Genomic DNA, 12024 nt, shown 5'->3' with positions numbered 1-12024 from the left:
TACCCAACGGCTGTATCATCATCGACCGACATCTATTCTGTCTGTATGTGTATGAAACATACCCCCTTACACCCCTCCCTCCATACCTACAACATTGCCTTCAATCGCCATCGGAGTGTGAGACGCGCTGAATGACACCGAATTCAGACTCATTATTTCAGAGAAGAGCAGACACGTTTGATGAAATAAGCTTGAAATAAAAATCGGTTTCATTGATAAGTTTTACATTTTATCAATCAATATTAGAGGATACGAGCAAAAATGTTCTGGATCCATAATAATGGAATGGGATTTGATTATCAATGATAAGCAATCAATAGGCGATGACATTGCTTACGATATTGCTCCCTAATGACATCAATGGGCAATGACATCTCCCGTAATACTGCCACATATTATATCAATGACATCAAAAGGCATTGCTTCACATCAATTATATCAATAAATTGGTGCCATCTCAATCAAGATGGATTCTCAATTTTGATTGAGAGGCAGATCAATCCAATCGAGACGCTAATAATATTCAATTGAAACATAATTTATTGTTACTTAATTTCATATTAATAAATTATTATATAATTTGCAATCCTATTAAATTTCTTTGATCATGATTTCTAAAGTGCTTTATGATCTGTCTTCTCATTCATCATCATGGGGAACATTGATATTTATCCAGATCTAAGAGTGGATACGATATTGATATATCAGATATGAATATATCAACAAATATATTCAAATAAAGAATCTTGTTGTAGCATGGTGGAGTCATTGGAATCATCGATTCGAGAATTTCATTTCTTGTATTTCTTGCATTTCAATATCGATCATAGAGCACTTTTACAGACGAAATCGCAACCCTACTAAATGAGAGTGGAGGACAATTAGGAAAATCGGAGGAGGATGAGAGTGAAAGGAAATGAATGATTAAAATTTTCTTCAGGAGCTTATCAGTTCAATGAGACGCTCGCTATTGGTCTCGTTCATGCTGCTATTACTTTCTCTACGTTTTTGCAGGCCAGTAGTAGGCCGGGGAAGGGGTTGCAGGAATGCCTCAACCCTCTGGATTCCCAAACTGATTGCCTTTTTATTCCAAGCACTCGTCATGATTGCATTTCGGCATTTCGGCAAACAAGAATGGACTTCCTCTCCCTGCTACCAAATTTGGCGGAAAGAGACATTGTGCGTTCATTTCGACGATACTTTGTTTCATTCGTTACAATGATCACAGTCGAAATAATTCCTCTGTATGTGGGACGTACTTTGTACTCTGAATATCAGTACCAATATTTCTCCATTAACATGATACGGGAATAGTCTATGTATAGGAATTGAACACTTTCCATTCTCTAATCAAGGATATTCTGTACAAATAGTTAAGAAAATATCCAAGACTACAATAGATGAGTTCAAAATATGATCATTGGGAATTTTGATAGTGTGATAACTGCGAGATTGATGATTTGTATTTATAAACTGTCATTAATAAATCGATTCCATTTTGCAAAAAGTGTTTTGGAATATTGAGTAGCGTCCGTTTTTGATCAAACACAGAGCCGATCTCCAGGTGACAAATGATTTTGTCGGAGAAGGCTTAGTTGTTGAAATTGTGCTAGGCCATGAGGTCTGCGGACTTGAATCGTATCAATAAAGTGATCCTAATTCTAGTAGTTTGAGGGTTTTGGAAATAAAAACATAGATATGTGGTTGACTGACTGCTCTTATAATAATGAAAATAATATAGAAAATATTACACTATACATCTTTACATGGATAATCAATAATCAATCTGTCTTTAAAAGACCAATACTCATGTCTTTAAGAGACCAAATACAATAAGTCTTTAAGAGACCAAATACTCATGTCTTTAAGAGACCAAATAGAATAACTTACGTCTTTAAGAGACCAAAAATTCATGTCTTTAAGAGACCAAATTTACGGGGGCACATCTGATACTGTAGTGGGGGGTATCAAGTACTTATCTAAGATCTGTCGTCCTCGAGTCCGGTGTCCAGAAGGTGATGGATGAGGGTGGAGGGTGATGGCCTCCAGGCATCGGGCTAGTGGCGTCAGATCGAAGATCGTCTTTCAGCCCCGCACGGCAAGGTCAGATGTCCGATATCACCGGCCATCTCGGTCGGCGAATTCGTCAGCCCTCGTTCGACAGCAAGGCATAGTTACAGCTCGATCCTCGAATGAGTATTTAAGAATACACACACACAAAAAAACCCTTAAATGGGTTTTCGACTGTTACTAATCCAAAGCCTACAATAATAATAAAGTGCAGCAGTCAACCGCTCTGAATTAATTAAAATACTCCATAAATAAGTTATTGAAGGAAAGATAAGCGATTAAAAACTGATGGAATACATGATTCCCGATTATATAATTTTAGTCTCCAGGAGAGAACGAAAAGCAAGATGAGTATGTCATGATTCAATCAGACAAAGATATAATTTAGCTCAAAAACATGTCTGTACTCTACAGTACAGAGTATTTAAGAATACACACACACAAAAAAACCCTAAAATGGGTTTTCGACTGTTACTAATCCAAAGCCTACAATAATAATAAAGTGCAGCAGTCAACCGCTCTGAATTAATTAAAATACTCCATAAACAAGTTATTGAAGAAAAGATGAGCGATTAAAAACTGATGGAATACATGATTCCCGTGTGCCGGGCACTGTCTTTAATTCAGGCCTTTTCCCAAGTTATAATAGTAAATTTAATACGCAATAGACTAGAGCCATTATTGTAAGTGAGTTAGCGAAATAAATTATTTTCTCTCTCTATTATGAACGGCCATGACTTCGAGTTTCCCATGATAGATATTTAAAAATTGTGGCTCCGAGTCGTCGAGGAATGTAGATTATGGAATTATCTCTAAAACTTAGCCTTCTTGTCGTGACATATAATGCGATAAGTTGGAAAACAGCAAGCATTGAAATTATAACAAACTACCGATTTTGCAGTTACTATTTGGTCCAAAGGCTGTAGAAGCCACGCGACGATTGGTCAAATTGATTCCATTCGCCCAATAGGAGACCTGTTTCTAAATACAGTAGTGGGGATTCCCCAGCCGACAGACCAGATTACGTTCCGGAGGACACTTTGCTAGGAGCACTACAAGAGTAAAGATGTAGTCATTATGTGTCGCCCTTTTTGGGCAGGTTTACAAGTATTTCATTAGTTAATGTAGGAGCTAGTTTTATTTTTTATTAAAGTTTAAATTTTCTAGTAGTGCCATGTCCTGAAAGGTTTAATTGTGTTTCTTCATCATGTACGAATAATTGTTTCTTCAAATAACCGCTAAGGTACGTAAACTAAGGTTAAAATATAATTTAGGGAAATTATTTAAGTGAAACTTCAATCAAAAGATTTTATCAACAAAGCCTGTTATTTTTCAAGTTAATAATATTGATTGAGAATAATCCTTTTGATTTTATTAGTGATGGAAGATACTTATAATTTTTTTCTACAGAAGTATAGAAAGTTTTCAGTTACGTTACATTTGAGTTATTGTTCCTGGAGATATATTATCGTAGAGTATTGCTGAAAGTCAGGAAGATAGCCTTTAAATTGAAATGAAACTTTTAAGAACTGTTCATATTGAGTTTATGACATTTTTTTTAATTTATATTTTTCAGACTCTGTTTTCTTATGTCATTAAGGCTTTTGAATGATTTAGTAAATTTTTTATGATAGAAATCTTAATAGACAAAGAAGAAAGTTTTTCTTTTCCATGAAATTAATATTAATAAATGTTGGCTAGCGCACAAGTTTCCAATAATACTAGTCGAGCTACTATATGAAGAATTATATTTGATTTTGCAAACCAAACGAAAAATATCATAAAAGTTAACATCATAATTAATGAAGTATTCATTTTTCTAAAAGCATTATATTAATTTATTACGAGTGTTTTCATAAAGTTGCATTGTAGATTAATGACACCCTGGCAAGTAAATTTGTTTTAAATCTGTTAAATTTTGAGAAGGAAATCAGATCGTCAAGATAAAATCTAAATTAAATAACAGAATAAACTCCTGTTTTAGCTTTTGATGAATTGTAGGAAGAGTTAGAAATTAATGCTGTAATACATTTATTTACAGCGGTTCATGTGTGTCCCCAAACCAACTTCTTGTACTACCACCCCTTGGTTCCACAACTTTATGTAACACCGCTTCAAGACACCCTTCAGACGACAGGTCTAGGGACGTAAGAGGACGTCGCCGTCAAGCCAAATTCAACCGGTAAAAGCTCACCGCCAAAAACAAGGTACTGTAACCCCGACGATAAAGCAACGTACAGACCAACGAAAGTGCAGTGTAGTGAAACAAAGGTTCATTCGAGAATGTCAATCAAAAGTGGGGATTCAAAATTATTATGAAATGGTTATATGGGTTACTATCGACGAAACTTGGGTTCAACGGGCTTTTCTTTCTTGAGTAATTTTATGTTGAAGTTAATTATTTGTTATTTGATGACTGATATTGTTTGGTTTTGTGACGTATTGCTATCTAAACGGGGATAGTAATGCGCCCCCGAATCAGATGAAGAATGTCAACAAAGTAACATGAAATTGTTGTTTCTGTTGTTCAATTTTAGTTGCCAATGTTTATTGAAACTGTTTGTATTTTTCAATTATTTCAAATTGTAGTGATTTTCTATAGTATAAACCTATTAAATCAGGCATGGCAAGATTAATTGAAGTTTCTTGACTCTAGCCCGTTCACCTGCATGAATTAGGTATAGACTCAGGTATTTTCTAGATGTGTCGGCCTATTTCTAAATTCTAAATTTTATTCTAAATTATCTTCTTTGGGCACACCCGATTATAAAATTTTAGTCTCCAAGAGAGAACGAAAAGCAAGATGAGTATGTCATGATTCAATCAGACAAAGATATAATTTAGCTCAAAAACATGTCTGTACTCTACAGAATCTAAAAGCGGTCTCTCGTTCAGGTCTCCAAGTCGACCGAATCAGGCTAAAAAAATAGGTAACAGGGCTAGCAATATTATACATTAAAAATACCAAATTACAAAGGACGTGGTGGGGACAATAATTTCCCTCAATAAAACGAGAAAGGAATAAAACTAACAAGGACAGAATATGTACAGGAAAATTCCCTCAGTCAAAGTAGAAGACTCAGCAATAGAATGGACGTTCAACTGATTTTTTATTATGATTTTGCGTCTACAACAATTCTAAGTATTCAAAGAAAAACGTTGGAAAACAATAGAGGAAATACTAGAATTTAATTACATAATGTGCTTAATTACATAATGAAACTACACCGATACCGTGAGAATCGCAAGTCAATCCAGCACTCTAATAAAATTTTATCTAGGAAAAGTTATAATTTTGAAAAAAAATAAATTTCGGCACAACACTCCTGTAGACGTTGTGAGAAGTTGATGAGAGTGCCGAGCAAGAGATAGCCTTGCCTTGTCTGCTGTGCGTGAAATACGTACATTTCACTGGCCCCCCCACCTAGCCAAATGGCAATTTGAGCATTACACATCGTATGTGCATCGTTTGTGCACGAATGTGCACGACCACTCTGAGTTTGTGCACGCAAACTGAACAAATTATTTGAAAATTCGATTAGGGTGGCTGGGGAAACGATAGCCCCCCCCCCCACTTAGCGTAATTGCGATTTGAGCATTACACATCGTTTGTGCATCGTTTGTACACGAATGTGCACGTACATGTAACGTTTGTGCACACTTTTTAAGCAAGGAAATGGGTTTTCACAGGAGTGAGGTATAGTAGAGTGGCAAGGGAGGATGGGGAAATGCTATCCTCCAAATAGTCAGAACACTCCAATTTTCGGCTCAATCGTTTGTGCTCGAATGTGCTCGTACATATAAGGTTTGTGTACACTTTTTAAGCAAGGAATTGAGTCGTTGCAGGTGTAAGGTACAGTAGAGTGGTCAAGGGGGGCAGGGGAAATGCTGTCCCCCAAACAGTCAGAACACTCCAATTTTACAAGACAAAACACTGCAATATGTGCAAGATTGTGCAAGTACGTCCGCCTTTTATGCAGTCATCAATACTGAAATGAATCCAATATACTTATACGTGGAGCTAGTTATTTTAATCAAATACTTTGGCGCTAGGAACTAAAGTCCAGTCACTAATACATTGGTGCTTGAAATTCATATTCTAGTGTTTATTTTTACTTTCCTTGCCCTATTACCATATTACCCTATTACTGAAGATTGTATTAAACCAGGTCCCTTGCCGCCCCCAGGGACGGAGTTTTCCTGGAAAATGTGATGGAAATCAATGAAACAAGTCTTCAGCTATCATGTGATACCACTTTCAAATTTCGGGCCCGCTATCAGCGGGGGGGAAGGGTTGTAGGTAACCAGGTCCCTTGCCGCCCCCAGGGAAGGATTATTTCAGGAAAATGTGATGGAAATTGATGAAACAAGTCTTCAGCTATCATGTATTTTCTTTTTAAATTACTTAAGGTTAGCAAAAAATACAATAATCGGAAAAGAAAAAACAGGCTATTGCCTAAAACTTCTTCAATTTCCTAATTTAGTTTTAAATTGTCCAAATATTATAGGTTATGTCCATTCAAATTTCTACACCAAATCACAATCTAAAATATAAATTAGAATAAAACAAACAATTTTAAATTTGGATGGATTAATAATAAAAGTTTGTGCTAAATGTTTGCGTAATTCATAAAGTAGTACTATGGCTAGAACAGTTGGCTCTTCCACAGTTTATATTCATGTTGTGCTTTATAATAATTTCGTCAGACTTCTCGGCTGTAAACTAATAAAACTAACTACCTATTTATATCCCCAACTACAATATCACAACATATTTCAAAATTAGATTGGTAATTTTTTGGAGATTCATCTTTCAGAAAATATGCTTTATATTCATAAGTAAAATATGCTTTAATAATTAAAGGCAAGCAATTTTACCTACAATCCCCTTCAAGCTACATTACAAAATTTATTCAAATATTTGGAATCTTTATGGCGGCGGCGAGAAAAAAGCTCTCATGGCCATACTATTATAATGTTGTTAGTGTATCCTAAATATACCATTTAGGCCGTCAATGGGCCTCACCGCTGTCATACTTCAGTGAAACCGACAATTTAACGTGCCCATCCTATTATTGAAAGAAATTGGAATAGAATGCCTACCAAATAACTTAATTTCTGTTCTTTTGAAATTCAGATTGGCTTTTTAAATTAGCCGCCATTTCAGGTTTGTATAAAAATAAAATCTGATCTCAGTTAAAAAGGCATTTTTTTCATAATTCAAAATACCATTTCTGTTCATATACAGAGTGGGTGAAAAGTCTGAGAACGGCTCACAAACATAAACATAAATATAAACATAAAAACATATAACCATAATACCTCAATATAAACCAATATAAATATAACCAATAACCAATATAAACATAAATATCTCATAAACAAAAGTAATTTGACTGTGGGTGTGATTGGGGATCGTACTCAAATTTGAAATATCACTTTACTATGGCTTTAAAAATCTGGTCCGCCATCTTGTATCCACCACTTTGAATGCAACTTTATTTTTTTAAATAGGAAGGTCGTCATGCAATACATGATTTTGAAACGGAATTTCAAGAAGAAGTGAATGCCAAAAACAACATATCGATATCTCAAATAGTTTCGAAGATATTCACATTATTAATCAAAGCAGAAAGGAGAGAAGAAAGTATGAGAATGGCTTAGTATTTCATAAAAAATGTGATTCCAAGGTGGGTGTGACTGGGAATCCTTCTCAAATTGAACATACTACTTTAGTATGACTTTGAAAATCTGGTCTGCCATATTGGATCCACCATTTTGAAGATATTCACATTATTAATCAGAAAAATGAAGTTGCAATGAGCCGTTCTCGGACTTTTCACCCATTCTGTATGCATCTCTCTTACATAAAAGTTGGGTCAGTTTTTTATATTACATTCAATCAACAGATTACCAAATCTGTTCATTCTGTTAATGAACAGATTAAAATTAATGTCTAAGCATTTTGGATGAGTATCAAAAAATCGATATTTAAAAATACTGATAGTTTTCCATCGATATTTATGGGATTTCAATATCTGAAGCAAAAAATATCAGTAAACAATATGAGTAGAGTCAAAGAGGGGTTAAAGAGGAAAAAATTTTAGAAGAAAATTTTTTAACTCACAGTTCTGTTTCGGGAAGTGAAGGAATAAACATATAAAAAACTCACTGTCTATAAAAAAATATCTCATGATTGATAATTAATTATTATTATTGCTATTGTAGTGCTATTTTCTCATTCCTTATATTATATTTATAGACATACATAGTACAATATAATGGAAGTATGACATTGGATGATAATTTTTGTGGCAGATCCTGCCACATTCGTGCACAAACGAAGAACAATCGATTGAGCCGAAAATTGGAGTGTTTTGACGGTTTGGGGGATAGCATTTCCCCCAGCCCCCTTGGCCGTTGTATTATACCTCACTCCTGCAACGATCCATTTCCTTGCTTAAAAAGTGTGCACAAACGTTACATGTATGTGCTCATTCGTGCACGAACGAAGCACAAACGATTGAACCGAAAATTGGAGTGTTCTGACTGTTTGGAGGATAGCATTTCCCCAGCCCACCTTACCTTATCTACTATACCTCACTCCTGTGATGACCCGTTTCCTTGCTTAAAAAGTGTGCACAAACGTTACATGTACGTGCACATTCGTGCACAAACGATGTCTGATGCTCAAATCGCATTTACACCAAGTGTGGGGGGGGGGCTATCGTTTCCCCAGCCCCCCTAATCGAACTTTCAAATAATTTGTTCAGTTTGCGTGCACAAACGATGCACAAACGATGTGTAATGCTCAAATCGCAATTACACTAAGTGGGGGGGGGGTGGCTATCGTTTCCCCAGCCCCCCTAATCAAATTTTCAAATAATTTGTCTAGTTTGCGTGCACAAATGCAGAGTGATCGTGCACATTCGTGCACAAACGATGCACAAACAATGTGTAATGCTCATATCGCAATTACACTAAGTGGGGGGGTGGCTATCGTTTCCCCAGCCCCCCTAATCAAATTTTCAAAAAAATTGTCTAGTTTGCGTGCACAAACGCAGAGTGATTGTGCACATTCGTACACAAACGATGCACAAACTATGTGTAATGCTCAAATCGCAATTACACTAAGTGGGGGGGCTATCGTTCCCCCAGCCCCCCTAATTAAATTTTCAAATAATTTGTCCAGTTTGCGTGCACAAATGCAAAGTGGTCGTGCACATTCGTGCACAAACGATGCACAAACTATGTGTAATGCTCAAATTGCCATTTGGCTAGGTGGGGGGGGAGCGAAATGTACGTGTAGGAAATGTTGTTGGATGAAGATTGAGATTCTCTAAGATTGATGTTCTGTATGAATGGCGAATAATTGACTGTTTGTTGTGGCATTAGTGCAAACTTCAGCATTGCACCCTTACTTTTTCGAAAAAACGTCACTGTCAAGTATCAATCCAGATCGATATCTGAAAATATTGCACCACTTTTTGCCACAATTTAGAAAACACATATTACTGTATGATTTCGACATGCCATACATCAAGAGAAACTATGGAATTTCCAGGACAGAACTTCCCTGGACGCCTCATTTCGTTGCGTGGAGATGTGGAGTGGCCTCCTCGTTTACAGGATCCGTCACCTTGTATCTATTTTTCATGGGGCTACCGCAAAGGTCGTATATACATCAACAAAACTCGTACACTTGAAGGTAGCTTCTTCACCGTTCATTTACCGCACTTCCTATGGTGGAGGTTCCAACGAACCTATCAAACGTGGCGTTTCCATTGAGCTAGAATTCAGTTGTGGACCTCCCTACGAAGAACTGCTACCTCTACTCAACTTGAATCTTGTACTGTTATCTGTCTAGTAATGTAAATGTTACTGTTATTTGTATGTAGCTGATGGTTATATATATAAGAATGGCTTAAAAAGTTACTTTGTAAGAAGTATTACTACACGAGATTTCGAATAATAAAAAAATATGTAGCATAATAGCTACATACATATATAAATATATAAAATATACGTTTATATATATATAACCGTATATTTTATATATTCATATATGTACTGTATGTAGCTGATGGTTGGACTCTCGTGTAGTGATACTTCTTACAAAGTAACTTTTTAAGCCATTCTTAAATATATATATATATATATTTATATATGTAGCTGATGGTTGGACTCTCATTAGTGATATTTCTTACAAAGTAACTTCTTAAGTCATTCTAAAAATAATATATATATATAATATATACATAATAATACATTTTATTCAACTTCTATTTAAATTCAATTTACACAGCTCACATCATTCTTTTCAGAATTAAATTTTCTACATTTTTTATTGCGAAAAATTATTTGTTTACTGGTCATTAAAGAAAATTATTGGGCATCAAACGTAGAAGTCTGTGTTTTTCTACTTAGATTTTTTGCATATTTAAACTTTTTTCTCAAAAACTACTCACACTACAGCTTCCAGACTAGTTTTATTCAATTTTTCAGATATTTTTCCATATGAATTCAGCATAAGTTTTTCAAAAACTAGTGCCCAAACAATTCAGCATCGGTGTATTTCACCAGAGGAACTGAATTCTGGGCGAAATCTTTCACTCTGTATAGCTCGCTAATGAAGCTTTTATAATGAAAATGAATGATAATGAAATAATGAGAATAGTGAAAATTAATTAAATCACTTTTTGTTATTAGAAAAACGACTAGCAGTCAGATATTTTACAACCAAGTTGTCACAACCAAGAAGATGGCGAACCTGCCGAAAGATCTCATTTCACAGTGAGTGATTAATTCATTTATTGTAAAATATCTGACTGCTAGTCGTTTTTTCTAATAGCAAAAAGTGATTAAATAATAAGCAGTTCGTGATGGAAAACAACATTTAAGAGAATTAATTCTAGCCCTATAATATAATATAAACGTTTCAAAATGAACATGATGTTCTAAAAATACTCATGGACTTCTCAAACGTCTCTCCCACTCCCACACATAGATGCAGAAGAGTAGCAGTAAAATTTCGAATAACATAACCATATACTTTGAGACACGTGTAACAGATACAAGTTGAGTACAGGTATAGGCCACGATTTATAACATGAACCCCAACTTTCAAATGGTAGAAGAGTGACTGGCGTGGTAGGGATGTAGGGGTGAGAATGTCTCTTTCACACATCATCCCCTCTCACTCTGCATACTGTACTAGTGTACAGAATGTTGGAAGTAAGGATACCGGCCTTCAAGAACAAACTGTCCAAACTCTTACCCCCAACCCTAAAAAATCAGAGTTGAGTCTCATGTGGTGGGAGTCCTAGGCTCATGCTATTTATATCTTTTGGGCTCTAACAGTTCTTCGTAGGAAGGTCCACGATTTAATTTTGTCTCGTAGGAAACGTCACCGTAGGAACTGCCACCAAGCTCAGTACCTTGACAACCGATATAGATTTAGAAGTAGATTTACAACCAATTGTAGTCCAGTTGACTATGCACAAAACCATCGATCGCTGCAAATTACAGAAAGGAGAGAATTCAACTTGGAAAAACTGCTGTTCATTTATAAAATGATGAGTTAAAAATTTGCAAAGCCACGGCAATCGCGTTAGCTCACTGCAAAAGGACAGCTGTCCATAACTTGGCATCAAAATTGGCTTAATATGTCGTCAAATGAGCGTAATCCATTGAAAATGTGTCATAAAAACTTTTATGATTTTTGTGCTTTTTTAGATTTTGCGTGCTGGAGAGTATCGCCTCTTAGTCATTTTTTCAGCTGCATTAAATAGCCTCATTCCTAATAAATTCTGTCTTTTTTGCAGTTTGCTCTACATTACCGTTCTTCACAGTTACTCTAATATTTCTGGTAAAAGGCAGTCGTTCTCTCGCTTACGGCCATAGCTGGAAATTTATAGCGGGTAATTTTAAGGGACGGATTAAGACCGTTTGCAG

General features: G+C 35.6%; 1 protein-coding gene across 3 annotated transcripts in view; it reads left to right on the top strand.

Moving 5' to 3' along the window:
- Positions 1–12024, top strand: part of LOC111044247 (reversion-inducing cysteine-rich protein with Kazal motifs) — a 430802-nt gene that overhangs the window by 380021 nt on the left and 38757 nt on the right. The window lies entirely within an intron of this gene.

This window comes from Nilaparvata lugens, chromosome 1 (assembly GCF_014356525.2).
Source record: "Nilaparvata lugens isolate BPH chromosome 1, ASM1435652v1, whole genome shotgun sequence".
In the NCBI taxonomy this organism is placed as follows: domain Eukaryota; kingdom Metazoa; phylum Arthropoda; class Insecta; order Hemiptera; family Delphacidae; genus Nilaparvata; species Nilaparvata lugens.
Note: the sequence above shows the minus strand (reverse complement) of the source record. Positions and strands in the feature narration are given on the sequence as shown.